Source organism: Corvus moneduloides, chromosome 13, assembly GCF_009650955.1.
Source record: "Corvus moneduloides isolate bCorMon1 chromosome 13, bCorMon1.pri, whole genome shotgun sequence".
In the NCBI taxonomy this organism is placed as follows: Eukaryota; Metazoa; Chordata; class Aves; order Passeriformes; family Corvidae; genus Corvus; species Corvus moneduloides.
Window position 1 is genome coordinate 11,314,007 of NC_045488.1, and position 15,673 is coordinate 11,329,679.

The following is a 15,673-nucleotide window of genomic DNA, read 5'->3' on the forward strand; positions in this document are numbered from 1 at the left end:
AATGTATTTTATTGATGTCAGTTTACACATTTATTACCTTTTTTTAAATGTTGGCCCTGTGTGCTATTTCTCCAGTGCCAGCTTTCTAGCATTGCTTAATGATGAATCATGAACATTAACTTTATATAAGTGTAATGCTTTATATATATGCTCATATATATTTATATAAAAATCTGGGTGGTGGCAGGGACAGACGAATTCTGTCTGCTCCATCTTTTGTTTGGATCTAGTTGCCATAGAAACTCTAAGATCAATTTTGACAGACTAAAATACTACAAATTACACTGTCGGATGACCTCATTACACAGGGCTGGCACATTGGATTGCAACATTGCTGAAAGGAAAAGCGTGAAGGCTGCAGGAATTTCTGCTCCATGGAAAAATGTTATTTTTGGATTCTTCAGGAAGGCGTGCACATAAAACCACCGGTTCCCTGGTGAGTGACTGGTCCCTGAGACCAGCACAACTTTCATCTTAATTTTTGGTTGTGGTAGGTGATGTCATATTTGGCCATACCTTTCCTTAAGCTGCAACTGGCATCTCACTGAGAAAGACCTTCATGTTTTCCTGTTAAACACTGAGGCAACTGATTTCTTGCAGGAAGACTGACAGAATGAGTCTTTTTTCTTCCTTTTTGGTATCATCTGCTACCTGTGTGCCTTGGTATTGATACAGCTGACATTGGTTTTGTGTTTTTTTACCTTTCTGATCAATTAAGAAGCATTGAACTATGCCTTGTGTCTCAAAACTGGTTCATGTTGGAAACAAATGCCTCTTTAATTCCTGAGCAGTGTGTTTTGGGATGCATTCCCTGTTGCAATAGGAGGTCTCTGCTGCATGGAGATAGCTGTGATATCTCAGGTTGCTCTGGGTTTTCCTTCCATCCTGTTTCCATGCTGATATGGACCTTGCAGTTTGACTCACGGAAATGTCTTGTGCAACTTTATTGCTGTGTAGGAAGACACGTTTAGTACTGGGTTTTATTTAGACCCATTTATATGTTGGTATTATTTGTACACAGGGAGACAATGTGTGTGAGTTGGCAAACAGTTCAGCCATTCTGTTTTCCTTCTAGTCAAGAATATTATTCTTGCTATATCTAATCTAGAGTTGTAAATTGCAGCAGAGGTAAAAATCCAAAACAAACATTCTGAAGAATTTGAATGGAGTAGAGCCCCAATTTCCATTTCAGTTCTCTCTCTGTTGTCCAATTTGTTAAACTCAAGTGGTCCCATGTGCGAGTAGCATGACTGCCAGAAGCACTCTCCAGCCATCTGCTTTTTTGGTAAGTCTTTGATTATTTCTCTGTCCAGTTTTCTATCCAAAATTAGAACTGAAAATTGGTTGATTAATATTGTATTTTTTATCATTTAACATTTCCAGATTATGGCTAGGAAATGTCAGCAAGGTCATAAAAAGCACAAGAAATAAACTTTCCTCCTCAAGACCAACTTTACTGTGGTAGAACTTTTTTACCACATTGTTTCAGCCCTTCAAGAGCAGCAAGAGAATTGAATAGGAAAAGTTTTATTGTTTGTGGGTAACACCAAACTGGAAGGAAGAGATGAAACAGCCTGGATTAATCTGATGAGTTGTCTTGGAAATGTGAAGAACTTCCAGGCACTGATAGAGGCATTTGCAGTAGAGCTGAACTTAGAGCCAGCACTGCATTTAAACCCGAACTAGGAGACCAGAAGGAACCACTGGATCTTTTAGAGTCTGTGGTTTATTTGGGGCTGAATGGTAGGGTTTAACACATTGGTAGTGAAGGGGAAGTTGGCTCTGAGGCAGCCCAGAGGACTCCTGAGTCCGGGTGTGTGTTGTGGGCAGAGCTCTTCTGTGTTTGTGCAGCTTCAAGGTTTCAGTTCACAAGTTGGATCAGTTGACAGAAACTGAAAGGTTTTAGATGCTTAAAGCAGAAATTCTACTGGAAACACTGTGAGACAAGCAGAGGATGAATGAGAACTCTGGGTCATTGCCCTTGTATTTACTGCATTTAACTCCCTAGTGCATGACATGGTGCTGTTGGATCACAGCGTGCTGAGTGTGTCCGAGGTGGGAGCCAGAGGAGGCAAAAATGGATGAGCCCTGTAGCACAGACTTGGCCAGTGAGATTGCATGGGAAAGAGTAACTAATTATTCATTTGTCTGGGTTTTTTCCCCTTTTAAAAGAAATTCTATCAGAGTTTTGGTCTGAGCCAGCAGCATCTTGGGAAGTACAACAGGTTTGCAGGACAATGGTTGAAATCTCACATGCCACGTGCAGAGCTTTGGTATTTCCAGCACCACCTCAAACTGCAGCAGGGATGGGTGAGGAAGGGAAGGGCTCTTGGGTGCAGGCTCAGGTTGTGAAATATCCCATATCCTGTTGTTATGGATGGGGAGGATGGCTGGTCCCTAACACAACCTCTCAGTTCCTACATTCGTCCTTGGCATTTTTCTTACTGTGTAGACATTAAAATGTTTCTTTCAAACCTAAAGATCTCTGGAAACTGAACTTGATTGCCCTCTGACTGGTTGGAGACATTGGTTTTTGTGGCAGTATTATGCAGAAAATCAGAACTTCACCAGACTCTGGTGATTTCAGGGCTGCTGTTGAGAGTGGGCAGCTCTGCCTTGGTGAGTCTGGCTGGGCTGCAGCTCTCCATGCTCAGGCAGCTGCTGACCAGAGTGATGCTCAGGGCTGTCAGAGTGACAGGGAAAGGCAGGCACTGTCCAAATACACAAGTACTCAAGACATTAAAAATATTTTTGTTTTAAATTATAATGGAGATGGGGAGTAATTTAGCAAATGGGGATGTGACCAGAGCCAGCCAGGCTGGGCTTTGCTAATATCCAAACTAGGCTGTTGAAAAATGTTCTAAATCCGCCAGAAGATCCTGCAAGTTCAACTCTCCCCAGTTTAAATTAGTGGTGACAGGATTGGGCCCTCTATCACTTTTTAATGTGGTGTTAAAAATTACTTTCCCATATTTCCAAAGCCATTATTGAATCTTTTCAAAGTACGTTGTAAAATCATTGTGTGCATTACTCAAACTACTTGTCCATATGTACAGTAGGGTAATACAATATATGGGCTTTTCCCTTTTGTTTGGTTTCTGCAAAAAAACTGGCAAACTAAAAATCTTTTCTCCTCTCCCCACTTTGATTTTTTTCCAGGTAGAATGGTGGCAGACATGCTCAGCTCAGTTCCATATAACATATTGCTTACTGGAATAACCAATTTAGTTCTCTGCCCTTTTACTGTAAACTTGGTTTTGTTTTTATATATTTGTGATTTCCTTTAAACCATTTATAAACAGGTTAGAAATACCATTTCATGATTCTATTAATAAGCAGAGCTCTTTATATGGGTTTCTTTAGGAACCTTTCTGTCTAGTAGGAACAAGCTATGATAAACAAACACCTCCAAACTCTTCCTGCTGCACAAATATTCGTGGCATTGTTTTGTTATTCCTTAGAGCATTCTGCCTTTGGTCAAAATGTTAGAGTCAGGGATTTAACTGGTAATTGTTATTTCCAGGAAGATTTTTTTTTTTTGTAATTGTTCTTTTAGAGTACAAAAAGAAGTAGTTTTTGCAACAACATTCATGTTGCATGAAAAGAAAAATACTTAAAATCTCATTGGACATTGTGAGAGTTGGGATTTTGGTGTCAGATCCAGAAGGCTGCAGGATGATTTCCCTGATCCAGCAGAGCCGAGACAATGATTCACTGTCCTGGACTTGGAGACCTCCAGAGATACCTTTAATCCTAAATTATTTCATGGTCCTGGAAGTTCCCTGTGCTGCTCTGGCACTTGGACTCCTGTCTGAGCAGATTCATATCACTGCACCTGCAGAAAACTGAAGCAAAAGACCTGAGGATTTGTGCAGTTAGCAGTGAAGGGCTGGTGAAAGTGCAAAGGAGCAGTAGGATTGTGTGATGGGAAGTGCTGGTGGAAAAGAGAAGGGAGAGAAGGTTGGGACAGACCTTCCAGCAGCATCAGCTCTTAGACCAGCTCAGCTCTGTCACTGTGCTGACTGAAAATGGGCTTGGCTGTGTCAAACCTCACTTGTCCCTGTGCAGGATATATGGACACGATCCTTGAGCTGTAATGTTGATAACAGAGTTTTTTCTGAATTCTGGCTTTGCCCTTTGAGAGCTTCAGGCTGTTATTTGTTTTATACTTCACCTGTACTTAACTCTGAGTATCTCCTTGGACAGAAGGATGGAAAGTTCCTGAATACTGCTGGAACATTTGAGTGTCTTGTGACAACACTGCAGAGTAGGGTGGTGTCACCCAAGAAATGATCTCCCAGAGCTGGAGGAGTTCAGCAGCAATGAACATTTTCTTAGTTCTTTCTTCCCTCTAAATGTAAAGTTCAGGCACCAACTTCTCAGCTGTGATAACCTTTTCATGAACTGTCCTGGCTCTTACACTTTCACCTGTTAAAATAAATGACATTTATTAAAAAACCCCCATCACAATAACACCAAACCTGTATTGTTTTAGGGCATAAATCTACCACTTCAATTGCAAGAGCCTGTCAGTGAATTTCTGACACCAAGTTATGTTATTTAATGAGTGCTATTAGGTAGTTCTGTCACTTAATAGGATTGAGGGTTGGAAATGCCATGTAATATCATTTCACTGGAGAAAAAATCAACAAACAGCCCTCACTAAAAACCTCCCGTCGCCTTTGAAGTTGGTCAGAGCTGCTGTCACTTCAGAGGGAACCCACAGGGCTGTTTTCACTCCCATTTTAGGGGAGGCAACAGTTATTCTTGGCAATTTACAGTAGGGGCACTCAAAAAAAATCTCCCACCATCTGACTTGGAGTGAGGAAACAGAACAGTTCTGGCAAAAAAGGCCCTTTGCAGGCTCATGTCCATAATCATCATCTCATTCAAGGAAATGGGAATAGGGGCTCTGCCCATCAGAAAAGTGCCAATGGCCATTATTGTCATTCGCACTCAGGCGCCACCTAAAATCCCTGGGTGAGGTCTGGGCTGCTTTATGTCTCATGGAATTAGTGAGGGCTGGTTTTATCCTGACAATTTAGTGGTGGTCATGGAGTCACCTGTGTCTCCCGTGTCCTTCTGGGTGCCCTCCTGATGAGCAGGCTGCATCTTTATGGGGAGAAGTGTCAGTGTGTTGTACAAGAAAGTGACAACAGCCAGGAGAAGCAGGATGGAGACTGGCAGCAGAAGTTCTGTTTCAGATATTAGTTTGCACACCAGGGCAGCTTAAACCCATCAGATCTTTATCTCCTGGTGTTTTCCCTTGTAAGGAAAAAGGCTTTTTTCTCCAGAGAGGATTCCCCACCTCACTGGGAAAACAGACACCAGCTACAGGTACTACTGAGGAGAGCAGAGGGAGGAAATATTCTCCCTTTAGGGTCTGGGGCTGAGCGTGGTTGGTGGCATTCTTTCCATCCAGAAAGTCAAATTCTCCTTTCAGTGCTGGTGTCCAAAGTATAGCAAAGGAACTAAATCCTTCTGCAGCAGCTGAGCAATTTGAGTGGGTTTAAAACCAGAAAGATTAGATTCCCTGGGAAAATTTAATGGAAAAAGGTGTTTTGCCTTTCCTATTAGTTTCACTTTTAAGTCCCTGTGAGGGTTCTGGGGTTAAACACACTGTCAGTACCTTTGTGAGGAGTCCCACATGCCTTCAGATCTTTCCTTAACTGGGCTTCCTGTGTTTGCAGTCTGTGAACTGGTGACTGGTGCAGAGGATGACTCTGTGTTTCTTGAATTCTGAATTTCCCAAGGATACAGCCCTGTATTAACACACACACAGGATGCAATCCATACCTTCTGGAGCCTGTGTGCAATGGCAAATAAAATCCTGAACCATTTGGAATAAGGGGAGCTACAACATTATATTCAAACCAATTGTACTGGTTCACTTCTGTAAATCTACCAAACAGGGTGAAATGAGAAAATTCTGGTTTAAATGGTGAAATATGTGTAATAAAGTCACAATTAAAGACATCAAAACTTTTTAAAACCATGGCTGTGGAGGGCCCATCCCGTGGGAGCCAATGGAAGGGCCCTGTGCATGTACCTGGAGACAAGGAACATTCCAGCAGTGAAATACAGCTTCCCTGACATCCCTGACACAAGTCTCTCTCACCTCAGGGCAGTCAGGATTCCATCACAAATCCCACTGAGCCCATTTCAGCCTCCACAGGCTCCGTGCAGTGGAAGTGAAAAAGTCCTGTACAATGGATTCAGTGTTTCCAAAGGGATCTGGAAGCTGGGAAGTCAATGTTCTTCAGTCCTAAGCTGTACTTCGGGGGTTAAGATACACTCAGCTTTTTCCTGTAACAAATCAGATTTGTCATTACTTGAAAAAGTGCTGATAGAGACCTAGGGAAAAGTTAAATCCTCTACAAAACTTCATTAAATAATACCAATGGCCATGTTTAAAAAGTGAATTAGGCTGCAATATCCTTATTTCTTCCTTTATTTCAACTGTTTTCTTGTGTGTGGCAGGTTTTGGTAGTAAAGCTGGATCCAAGGACTGAGGATCTTTCAAAGACAGGACTTTTTATATTTCATTTTAGATGCTTCAGTTTTGCAGATGTTCAGTTATTCAAATTTCTGTGGGGCTGTTAATTAGCAGGTGTCCAGTTCAAAGTGTTTCCAAGAGGGATTTTTGACTTGAGGAGAAAGTGGGTTAGGCAAAAAGTGGATTTGTACATTAGAGACTCTGAACACGTGTCCAGTGCATCTGTATGGAGTGTGAGGGAATCTCACCTCCTGTCGGGAAAGGCACGAGGGGGAGCCGTCCAGCAGTGAGTGGCAATGTCACTGAACTGTGCCTGCGTCTGAGTGCTGCCAAGGCTTTGTTCCCTGCTTCATCCTGAAAAACCATTCATGAGATTTAAATGGGATTTTTTAAAGTGCAGCATGAGCTCATGTAGCACAGTGAACCAGTGGGAATCTGAGAGAAAGGAATACAGGGGTATTCTGTAGAACCAAGCACTCCTGAACACCAACAATCATCTTCTTTTGAATCCCCAGATTTCTTATGTTAATCCATTTCTCTTTTGGAATCTTCTCTTTCTTAGAAAGATGTATTGCTTTGGAAAAGGAGTAAAATTCCCAGAGTGCAGTTGGTGGTAGAGTGCCAGAAGTTGTTCCCAAAAGCAAGTGAGGCTGCTGTTAGATGGTCACCTCATCCTGAGTTAAGTGATCCAGAAATCCCAGCCCCACTCTCTTCATCTTCCAGATGTTTGTTGCTGCTGCCTCCCTTTGCTCCAGCATCAGTCTTCAGGGCAATGGCCTGGACCAGAAAACTGATCCAGCTAAGAAACTAGCCAGGCTATAAATAAATAAAGAAGTCCCCAACTTGCTTTAGGCCAGGCTGAAGTGCCTCTGCAACTTGCAGCAGGACGAAACCTTTAAAATTTTGCCCATGAAGATCCAGAAAGGAGCCATGCTAAGGAATGAATCACAGGAAGTCTGACTTCCTTTCCCTCAAAGGACCTGCTCCCTGTACTGGTCCCTTTGCCAAGGTGAGTGTCCGCAGTCCCTGTGTGCAGCCACTCACTGGAGCAGTTCCTCCACATGGGAGCTGCCCTGCTTAGCATTTTTTTCCTGGGCTCAGGCTGGGAGAGACAGGTTCCTTCACATTCTTCTGGATCTGCATTGAGAACAGCCTTCAGGAAGAACTCGAGACACCACAGGCTTCATCTGTAACAGCTCCAGTGTGGGAACCCCGAGTGGCTGCTCCCCAAAGGCTCTGGCTGCCGTCCCAGCTCTCTGGAGTTTCAGTTCTTGGGATGTCCCCTGTGCAGAGGTTTATGGCTCGTGTGTTGGGAAACAGCACTTGTGTAAATGGCTTTTCCTAGATAACCAGGAAATTTGGAGTCTTCTGGGACTTCCTGGGTGGAAAGAGTTTAGGTATTTATTTATTTTTCCATTTGAAGCAACAGGGCAATGCTCCTCCTGCTTGTATCCTAAGTAGGAAGTATTTACATTTTGGAAGACTCTTTTTTTCATATATTCTGTATAAAAGAAACACAAGGCTGAATGTGAATCTCAGTCTCCTCCCAGACATGCCTGACCATTGGTACATCCATATTAATGGACTGGTTTGGATTTTAAAAGATACATGACTGATTTTTCAGTTCTACTCTAAGAGGGAGGCTCTGGCTACTCCAAATCCAGCACTGCTTCCAGCTGCTGACGTGGGGTAGGGATGGCTGGTAGTGAGACCCCGAGCAGAGCTTTTCCTAAGCCCAGAGCCATTAGGCTGAGCCTGCTGGGTCCCTTCCATCCAGCCTGTGTGATATTTCCTCTGGAGTTTCAATCGGATTAGATATTCATCTTCTCTTCCTGTTCCAAACTGTTGTTTAGTGCTGATGTGTCCTCTTAACCCACTGCCAAGTTCCAGTGCAGTGGTGGTGAAGCCAGTCCTAGTCTCTGCTGGGTTTTTTAAACTTTGGGAGAAGTTTAACCCTTTGTCTCCATTGAAATCAGTGGGATGTCTGCACCTAAATCTCTTAATGGCTTTGGGAATTCCAGCATTGCAGCCACTGAAAGGCCAAGTGCAGGAGCCCAAGGCAGCTCCAGACTTTCTTCCCTCTGCAAGGTGCAGAGTGACTATTTAGAATCTGTTTGGGAATGCCCAAAATAAAAGGGTTAATTTTTCTCTGGCAATTAATTGGCAAAAATGTTTCATAAAGACTATTGTTTTCCAAAAGGAGCAGATTCCTTGTGCTGTTGGGTTTTTAAATCCTTGGAGATACAATATATACATACACCACCCTTGGTTATCCACACAGACTTCATTTATTTGTGTTTGCCTGCTTAGTGCAAACTCATTACTCTCCAGGAAAGTCCTTTGTTGACACAAAAAGACACTGGGGAAATACAATTTTTTTTTTTTTTTACAATAAAGTCCTGTATTCATATAAAATGTTTCTCATTGGTAAAACAAAATAAAGAACCCAGAAGCACTGGCATGCAGAAGTTCACAGCTTCTAATACAGTACATGTGTCATAGCACAGTGTGGCCACCTAATGAGGAGCCTAATCCATTTTAAAAGTCTAATAACAGGACAGCTCAATGACTTTGAAAAACCTTAAAAACTCATTGTCTGAGAGTGTGAGGATGAATAACTAATAAGCTGAAATGTTTTTACCTTTAGAACAATAGGTTTTGTTCCTTCAAGTTCAAACCTTTGATCCATTGAAAGGACTCTGCTCATTGCTAAGGCAGGGCGTTAGGAGTCAAACTGGAATTCAAACTTTAAACTTGGTAAAGGATCTGTGTCTACAAAAACATTTTGCAATAAAAAGCTGAAAATGCAGCAACCTGCTGCATCATTTGGGCCCCCTAACACAGAGTTTAGATTCTAGGAGCAAACATACAGTTTCTGTTCAAAACCCTTTTTTCAGTGTGAATTGTAGATCCCAGAATGGTTTAAGTTGGAAGAGACCTTAAAGCTCATCTCCTTCCATCCCTGCCATGGACATGGTCGCCTTCCACTAGACCAGGTTCCAACCTGGCCTTGGACACTTCCAGGGATGGGGAGGCCACAGTGAGGTGTCCCAGCTGAGCTGGGACTGCTGAGAAGGATGTGAGGAGGGTGTGACGGCTGCTGCCCAAGGTCACAGCCCCCTTGCCCTGGCTGAGGCTCTGCCCTGACACAGAGCACTGGACTGGGGGATCCCTGTGTAACATAGTGCACACACTGTTCTGGAGCCGAGTGTGCTACTGGCTGCTAAATTTACAGAGAAGAAACACCCTGCGTGCCAGAATTACATAAATTCCGCTGGTTTCCTATAGACTAAACCTCACATTCAGGAGGTGTGATTACCTCATGCTCACCTCTGCACCTGGGGAGCACTGGAGGCCAGCAGAGAGCCCGAGCCAGCAGAGAGCTGCTGCTCCTGGCTGGTTCAGTGTGTGCAGTGCATGAGTTCAGGGCAGGGGCACCGTCGTGCTTTGACGTGCTTCGAGGTCTGGTTTGGGTTTGTCCGCTGCTCAGGCTGTCCAGCACTGCCCAGAGCGAGGTCTGCCTGCCCAAATGGACTGAGGTGTGCTGGGCAAAGGGGAAAAGTCCCTGGTGTGTCCCCATGTCTCCAGGACAAACCTCGTGTTCCAGCAGTGTGACTCTGTTATGTGCTGCCATGGGGGTGCCCAAGCTCTGTTACCTGCCCACATCTCCACCTGTACACGGGGAGTCCCGGTCACAGCAGGGACAAGACAGGAGCTTTTCTGCAGGGAAGGGCAGCAGGCGCTCAGACATGATAACAACCAGATCAGGGCGGCTTTGGTAATGACAAGAAGGGACTTTTTGGCCCAAGCAGGGTTTTCAGAGTCATGTTTTTGTTGTGTTAAAATTGGTTGATAGATTTTAAATCAGAATAACCTTTCAAGAAAAACAAGAATGCATTTACTTTTCATCAAGTAAAACTTACTTTCTGCACCCTTCTAAGCAATGAAAGGCAAAGTCATGACTGTTGTTCCTATAGAACAGAAAGCTGACCCGTGATAAGGACCAATCTGCTTTCTTATCTGCTCCCTTTTTGCAAGGCATTTTGAGCTGAGTGATGTCAGAGGCAGCAGGAAATCAGGTCAGGCTGTGTGACTTGCTGAATTCAGAGGAAGTGCTGCAGGGTCTTCTCTGAAAGTAGCAAAATACCCTGAGTGTCTCCCCATAGCCCTAAATCCAGGTGGCACCTGTCTCCAGAGCCTTGCTGCTTTCCCAGCCATTCCGGTGGTGGCTGGGAGATGCACGGTCCCTTCACAGTCATGGCACCTGTTCTCTGATGCTCTGTGTGTTTGGGAGCTGGTTTTCCAAGGAAAAGTTGTTTTGTTTGTCTGTGTACCTACAGACAGGTACAACTAAAGCTGTGCACCCAGAGGAACTTAACACTTCCCAAGTTCTGTGATACAGAGAAGCTGCCCTGACGAGGGAGATGCCATGAATATTTTGGCTTTGACAAGCTCTCACACCTTGCTAGACATCCCAGAATCCACATGGGACTGAGGCATCACCATGTCTCGACCACAGGCTGTGTCATAAACTAAACTCCATCCAGGTTTCCCTAATTCCAGTGTTCCCAAATTACGGGGTTTACTTTCACCCATCTGCCTTTTTGATTGTTGCTCCTCAAGAGTTTTGGGGCAGCCTCCTTCTCTCTGTTCTTTTCCACTGTTCCTCAAGTCTTGCCTACCCTGGCAAGCCAGAATATTTTTACATAATTGACTTAATTAGCCCAATCAAAGGAGTGATTGCACAATGAACTGAATATTCAAGCTTTTTTCTAGAAGAATGAAGCTGTACATGTTCACTTGGGTTACAGCTTTCCTTTGGTCCCCTGCCAAGCACTTAACTTGGTTTGTATCGTGACTTGATAAAGAAATGACATCATTAATACAATAATAACAAATCATTTCTATGTAAATCAGCAGACCTTCTACCTGGATCATTTTAATGATTGCCCTCCAGCTCACTTTTTCTTTCAAACAGCAATGTTGCATCCAGAAATAACTATTTGTTCATTTAATTCAGATTATTTTGGACTTGATGAAGGAAGCAAATAGGGCAGAACCCTTCAGAAGCTTCAGAATCCAAACAAATCAGGTGTTGCATTGCCTTCTTTCAGGTTCTTGCAGTTTTGTTTAAAGTTTTAATTTTGGGGGTTTTTCCCTGAGTTTTTGAGATTTGGAATCCATCATTGTTAGCATTTTGCAGTACCCAAATTATTTTATGCTTTCTATAGGATAGCAACATCTCTCACAGTTCAGGTTGTCTCTTCAGTAAAATTTGAGGTTTGTGGCGTGATCTGAAGTCAGGCGAAATTTGTCTTGATCGAGAACATTCATTGGGGAGAGTTTCCTGTCAGCTGGGACTGGAACTGAGTCCTCCAACCTCTTTTTCTGCCTCTGCCTCTAAGTCACTGTCTGGATCTTGTAATTTAATTAACTTTTTAGCATTTGCCTGCAAAACAGGAATGATTATTTTATCCCCACAGAGGAGTGTTAAGAAACTTAATTAAACTCTGCCTTTAAAGTACATCCCTTCATACACTACAAAAGATCAGTGAGCTAACATGTATCACATGCATCACATATAAGTAGCTTTATTCCAAGAGCATTACGGGAATGTGTACTTTGGAAAAGGCCTTTGTGTGCATCTCCACTCATGGCAGGATTTTATGTCAACTCACTTTTTGAGTCAGAAACTTCAACGTAGTAATTAATTTCTTTTAGTGCCTGAAAGACAAAGCTCCACAATTAGCAATGTGCAGGTGATAATTAAATTTGTTCAGTGACAATCTGAGCTACCTGGTCATGGCTGATATTTTAGGGATGGGCAGTGAGGACCTGAAATTTTTTTAAAAAGATGATTTAGTCCTGCAGGAATGCAGTCATCTATGATAGATGGGGAAAAAATGCTTCATTCTTCCATAACGAGGTCTCTGCAATGGTTCCCTATGATCCACATAACACATGTCAAAAACTGAGTTGACGTGGCCCAAGATTTGGCAGGTTTCAGTGCCAAAGCCATCCAGTGCTCTGAAGAGCTGGCAAGGTGCTGGGGCTGAGGCAGCCCACACTTAGGTGATAATTTATGGCTACCTGTAACCTCCTCGAAATAGAAACCATTCATATTCTCTCCAGGGAAGGGAGAAGTGACCAGACAACGTGAGTTCAGCCAAACCAAGACTTCATATAACTTTACAGAAGACAAATGCTCTCTGGTACTGACATTAACAATGCTGTGGGCTCTTAGAAAGGGTTCGCCTGTAGGTTTTGTTTATTTTAGTATTGTTTGCTTGTGTAATTTCAGAAACTGGCAGTTTATAGGAGTTGAAGTCGAGTTTTAACTCTTGGACTTTGATTCTGTTTATTTAAAGCGTAAAAAGGCCTCAAGAGCAGCCCAAGCCAGTGCAGGGCTGTGCACTGGGGTTCGTGAGCTCCTGAGGGGTAACTTGCTGATAATTCCAAATGTGTGTGATCCTGAATCATTAGTCACTGATGCTATCTGTCCCAGAGCTGCAGAATTCCTGCAGACACTGTCCTCGCCCCGCCCTGTGGTTTGGCCGTCGCTCTGCCCTTCCCTGGAGTGCTCCTGCTCTGCTCTGGGAGGTTCGTGGGTGTTGGCAGGGCAGGCAGGGACCACATCCCCTATGGGCTGGGGGTGTTGCTCCCTCACCTCAGCACAGGGCACGGCCAGCTGGGGCTGGGAACCTTGGGGACAGCTTGTGCTTTGGGAAAAAAAATCAATAAGCAAGAGCAGGGGTTGATCTAAGTCCTTGTGATACTGGGACTGTGCCACCTTCCAGGTGTGAAGTCTTCCAGGAACAGTGTGAGGATTTCTGGGAGTTCAGATGAGCTCAGGCTGCTGGAAAGGAAGAAGGGAGAGTGCTTTCTCCATTCACAGCTCCTCAGTCTCCTCATTCAATTTATGATTCCCATAGCTGGTGGTGTAAAGGATTGTGTTGTTACTCCCTGCCCTTAGACACACACTGGGTTAACAGATCCAGGTTGAGAATCTCAGTTTAGATCTGCCTTTTCCTCCATCCTGATTTATTCATGTGCTGAGATCAAGGATTGCGCATGAAATTCTATTAATTCTCTGGGTGCTGATGCTAATTTTGGGCTGAGCTATTCTCTGCTCTGCTGTTGGTCTATGTGCTGTTTATCTTTGCATATCTGCATATTTATGCATTATTATTTATGAAAGTTCTTCCTCATCCTGCTGAAGAGGGTGAAATACTGGAAGGGGACAGGGACAGTTTATTCCTTTTACAAAGTAATGCAATACAGCCTTTAGATATCCCTGAAACTCAGATCATTAATTCCATTGTGTTTAACCAGTGAGGAAAACTTTATTATCGTTTCACAGTTCTTTGTGGTTTATTAGCTTCTCTTTTGTGGACCAGCGGGTTCAAGTCTTCTCTCCCTCTTTTTTCTTCTTCTTTTTTTTTAAGTTTTCTTTTTTTGTAACTGTTAAGCAATTCCACCTGGAGATGTGAAAACTTCACAGGCTGTAAAGCTTATATCCTGCAAATCTCCCTATCCAATATTAAAACATCTAAAGGAGGGGAGGTGCTGTTGAAATATTTTGAGTTATGTTTAGGAATGAACACAGGGATTGGATTTATTCAACAAAATATCCTTTGTGGTTTTAGGGACGGCCCAATGAATGAATCTGGTTGCAATGGAAGTATGGAAAATATCTTTTACCAGGTAGTGGGATGAAAGAACTTTTTTAAAACTGGGTAGAGTTAAAGCCAAATGGAAAAGATCTTAAAAGCAGAAGGGACAGTGGCCAGAACTGCCACTACCTTGTGTAAATCCTGGAAGTCCTCTCCCACTGATGACCCTCAAAAGGTGCTTTTCCTTGCAGAGGGGAAACATCTGTTTCTCATGTAAGTTAATACTTAACCTAAGATACACAATAGAAATATCTTATAAAAAATAAGATGGAGACAAAGGCTGCAGGGGTTGGTTTATCCATGTGGAATCAAGGTGATGCTTTCACATCAAGTAGAGGATTGTAGGTCAAAAACTATCTTATAATAAGCGTGGGCTCCTCTGTGTGTGTATTTGTGCCTGTATATGTAATTAATAATGCTTCTCATAGGTTACATTTTTGGAAACACTGACCTTTGTGTTGTTAGTCTCATCCTCAGGTTTATTTAATATGCTTGGGAGGGTCTCTGAGTTACACAGTTTCATACGTTTCTTGCTAACTTGCAGAAAAATATTCCAGTTTCACTCCAAACCCTCCTGTACTCCACCTACCACCACCCACCTGTGCATGCAGTGTTCCCGGGCTTCTCTTTGGAGATAAAGAGGCAATGCTAAAGCAGATGTCTCTGAAGGGATCTCAGAGTATCCTAATCCATATAGCAGCTTTATAGATGTGCTTGCTGAGCAAGGAAACCCAAAGTCTGATGTCACAGGACTGAAAAATAGCATGTTAATGCACAGTTGTTATTGAAATCTCACCATGTCTTTGCTGAAGTGTAGGCAGCAGTATGTGGAGTTTTGTGGATCTTTATGCCTTAAAGGAAAACCTTAGAACTTGTTTTCCTTCGTGTTGCCATAACACTTTGTATCTTAGCAATAAAATTTGGGTAAATTTAGTGTTATCACAAGAAATTTGTGCTCCAGAGATTTACTGTTCCACTCCCACAGTGCCTTTAAACCCCATGTCAGGAGTAGGACAGCAATTCCTGGCCTGTGTTAGGACCAATTTACCTCATTTCCTCTGCTTCGGCAAAGTGAGATTGAAGAGGTTAGAAAAATAACAAACATAAAACGAGGAGGAAAGTGATTGCCAGTCTGTGTGAGTGACTCTGCCCGAGTCACCCTGCAGGACAAGCCCAAAGGTGCTGAGGGGAAATCATTCTGCTTTTGTACTCCTAAGCAGGACCCTGCTGGAATCCAGCTTGTCCCTGTTGTAACATCTCATCTGGGTGTCTTTAACATGAAGTAAAATACTGCTGTGTTAAGGACCAAAAAACCAAGTGGAAAATGCACTCATCTGCGTCCCTCCCTTGTGCCAAAGAATTTTTCATTCCCACCTCAGCTCTAATTTGAAATGTGTTAAATAAAAATCTCCAGGAGAGTATCCAGAATAGATAGGCATGTTTGGGTCAGCCTACAACTTGGCATTGCCATGGACCTCATCTCTAATTACTAAAGAAATAGTGA

At 43.1% G+C, this 15,673-nt stretch overlaps 1 long non-coding RNA gene across 1 annotated transcript in view; it reads left to right on the forward strand.

The window, feature by feature from the left end:
• Positions 1-431, forward strand: part of LOC116450745 — a 39,400-nt gene extending 38,969 nt beyond the window's left edge. The window contains exon 3 of the long non-coding RNA XR_004242960.1: positions 309-431. This is a non-coding gene — a long non-coding RNA (uncharacterized LOC116450745). The remainder of the gene's footprint in view (positions 1-308) is intronic.
• Positions 432-15,673: the final 15,242 nt, after the last annotated feature.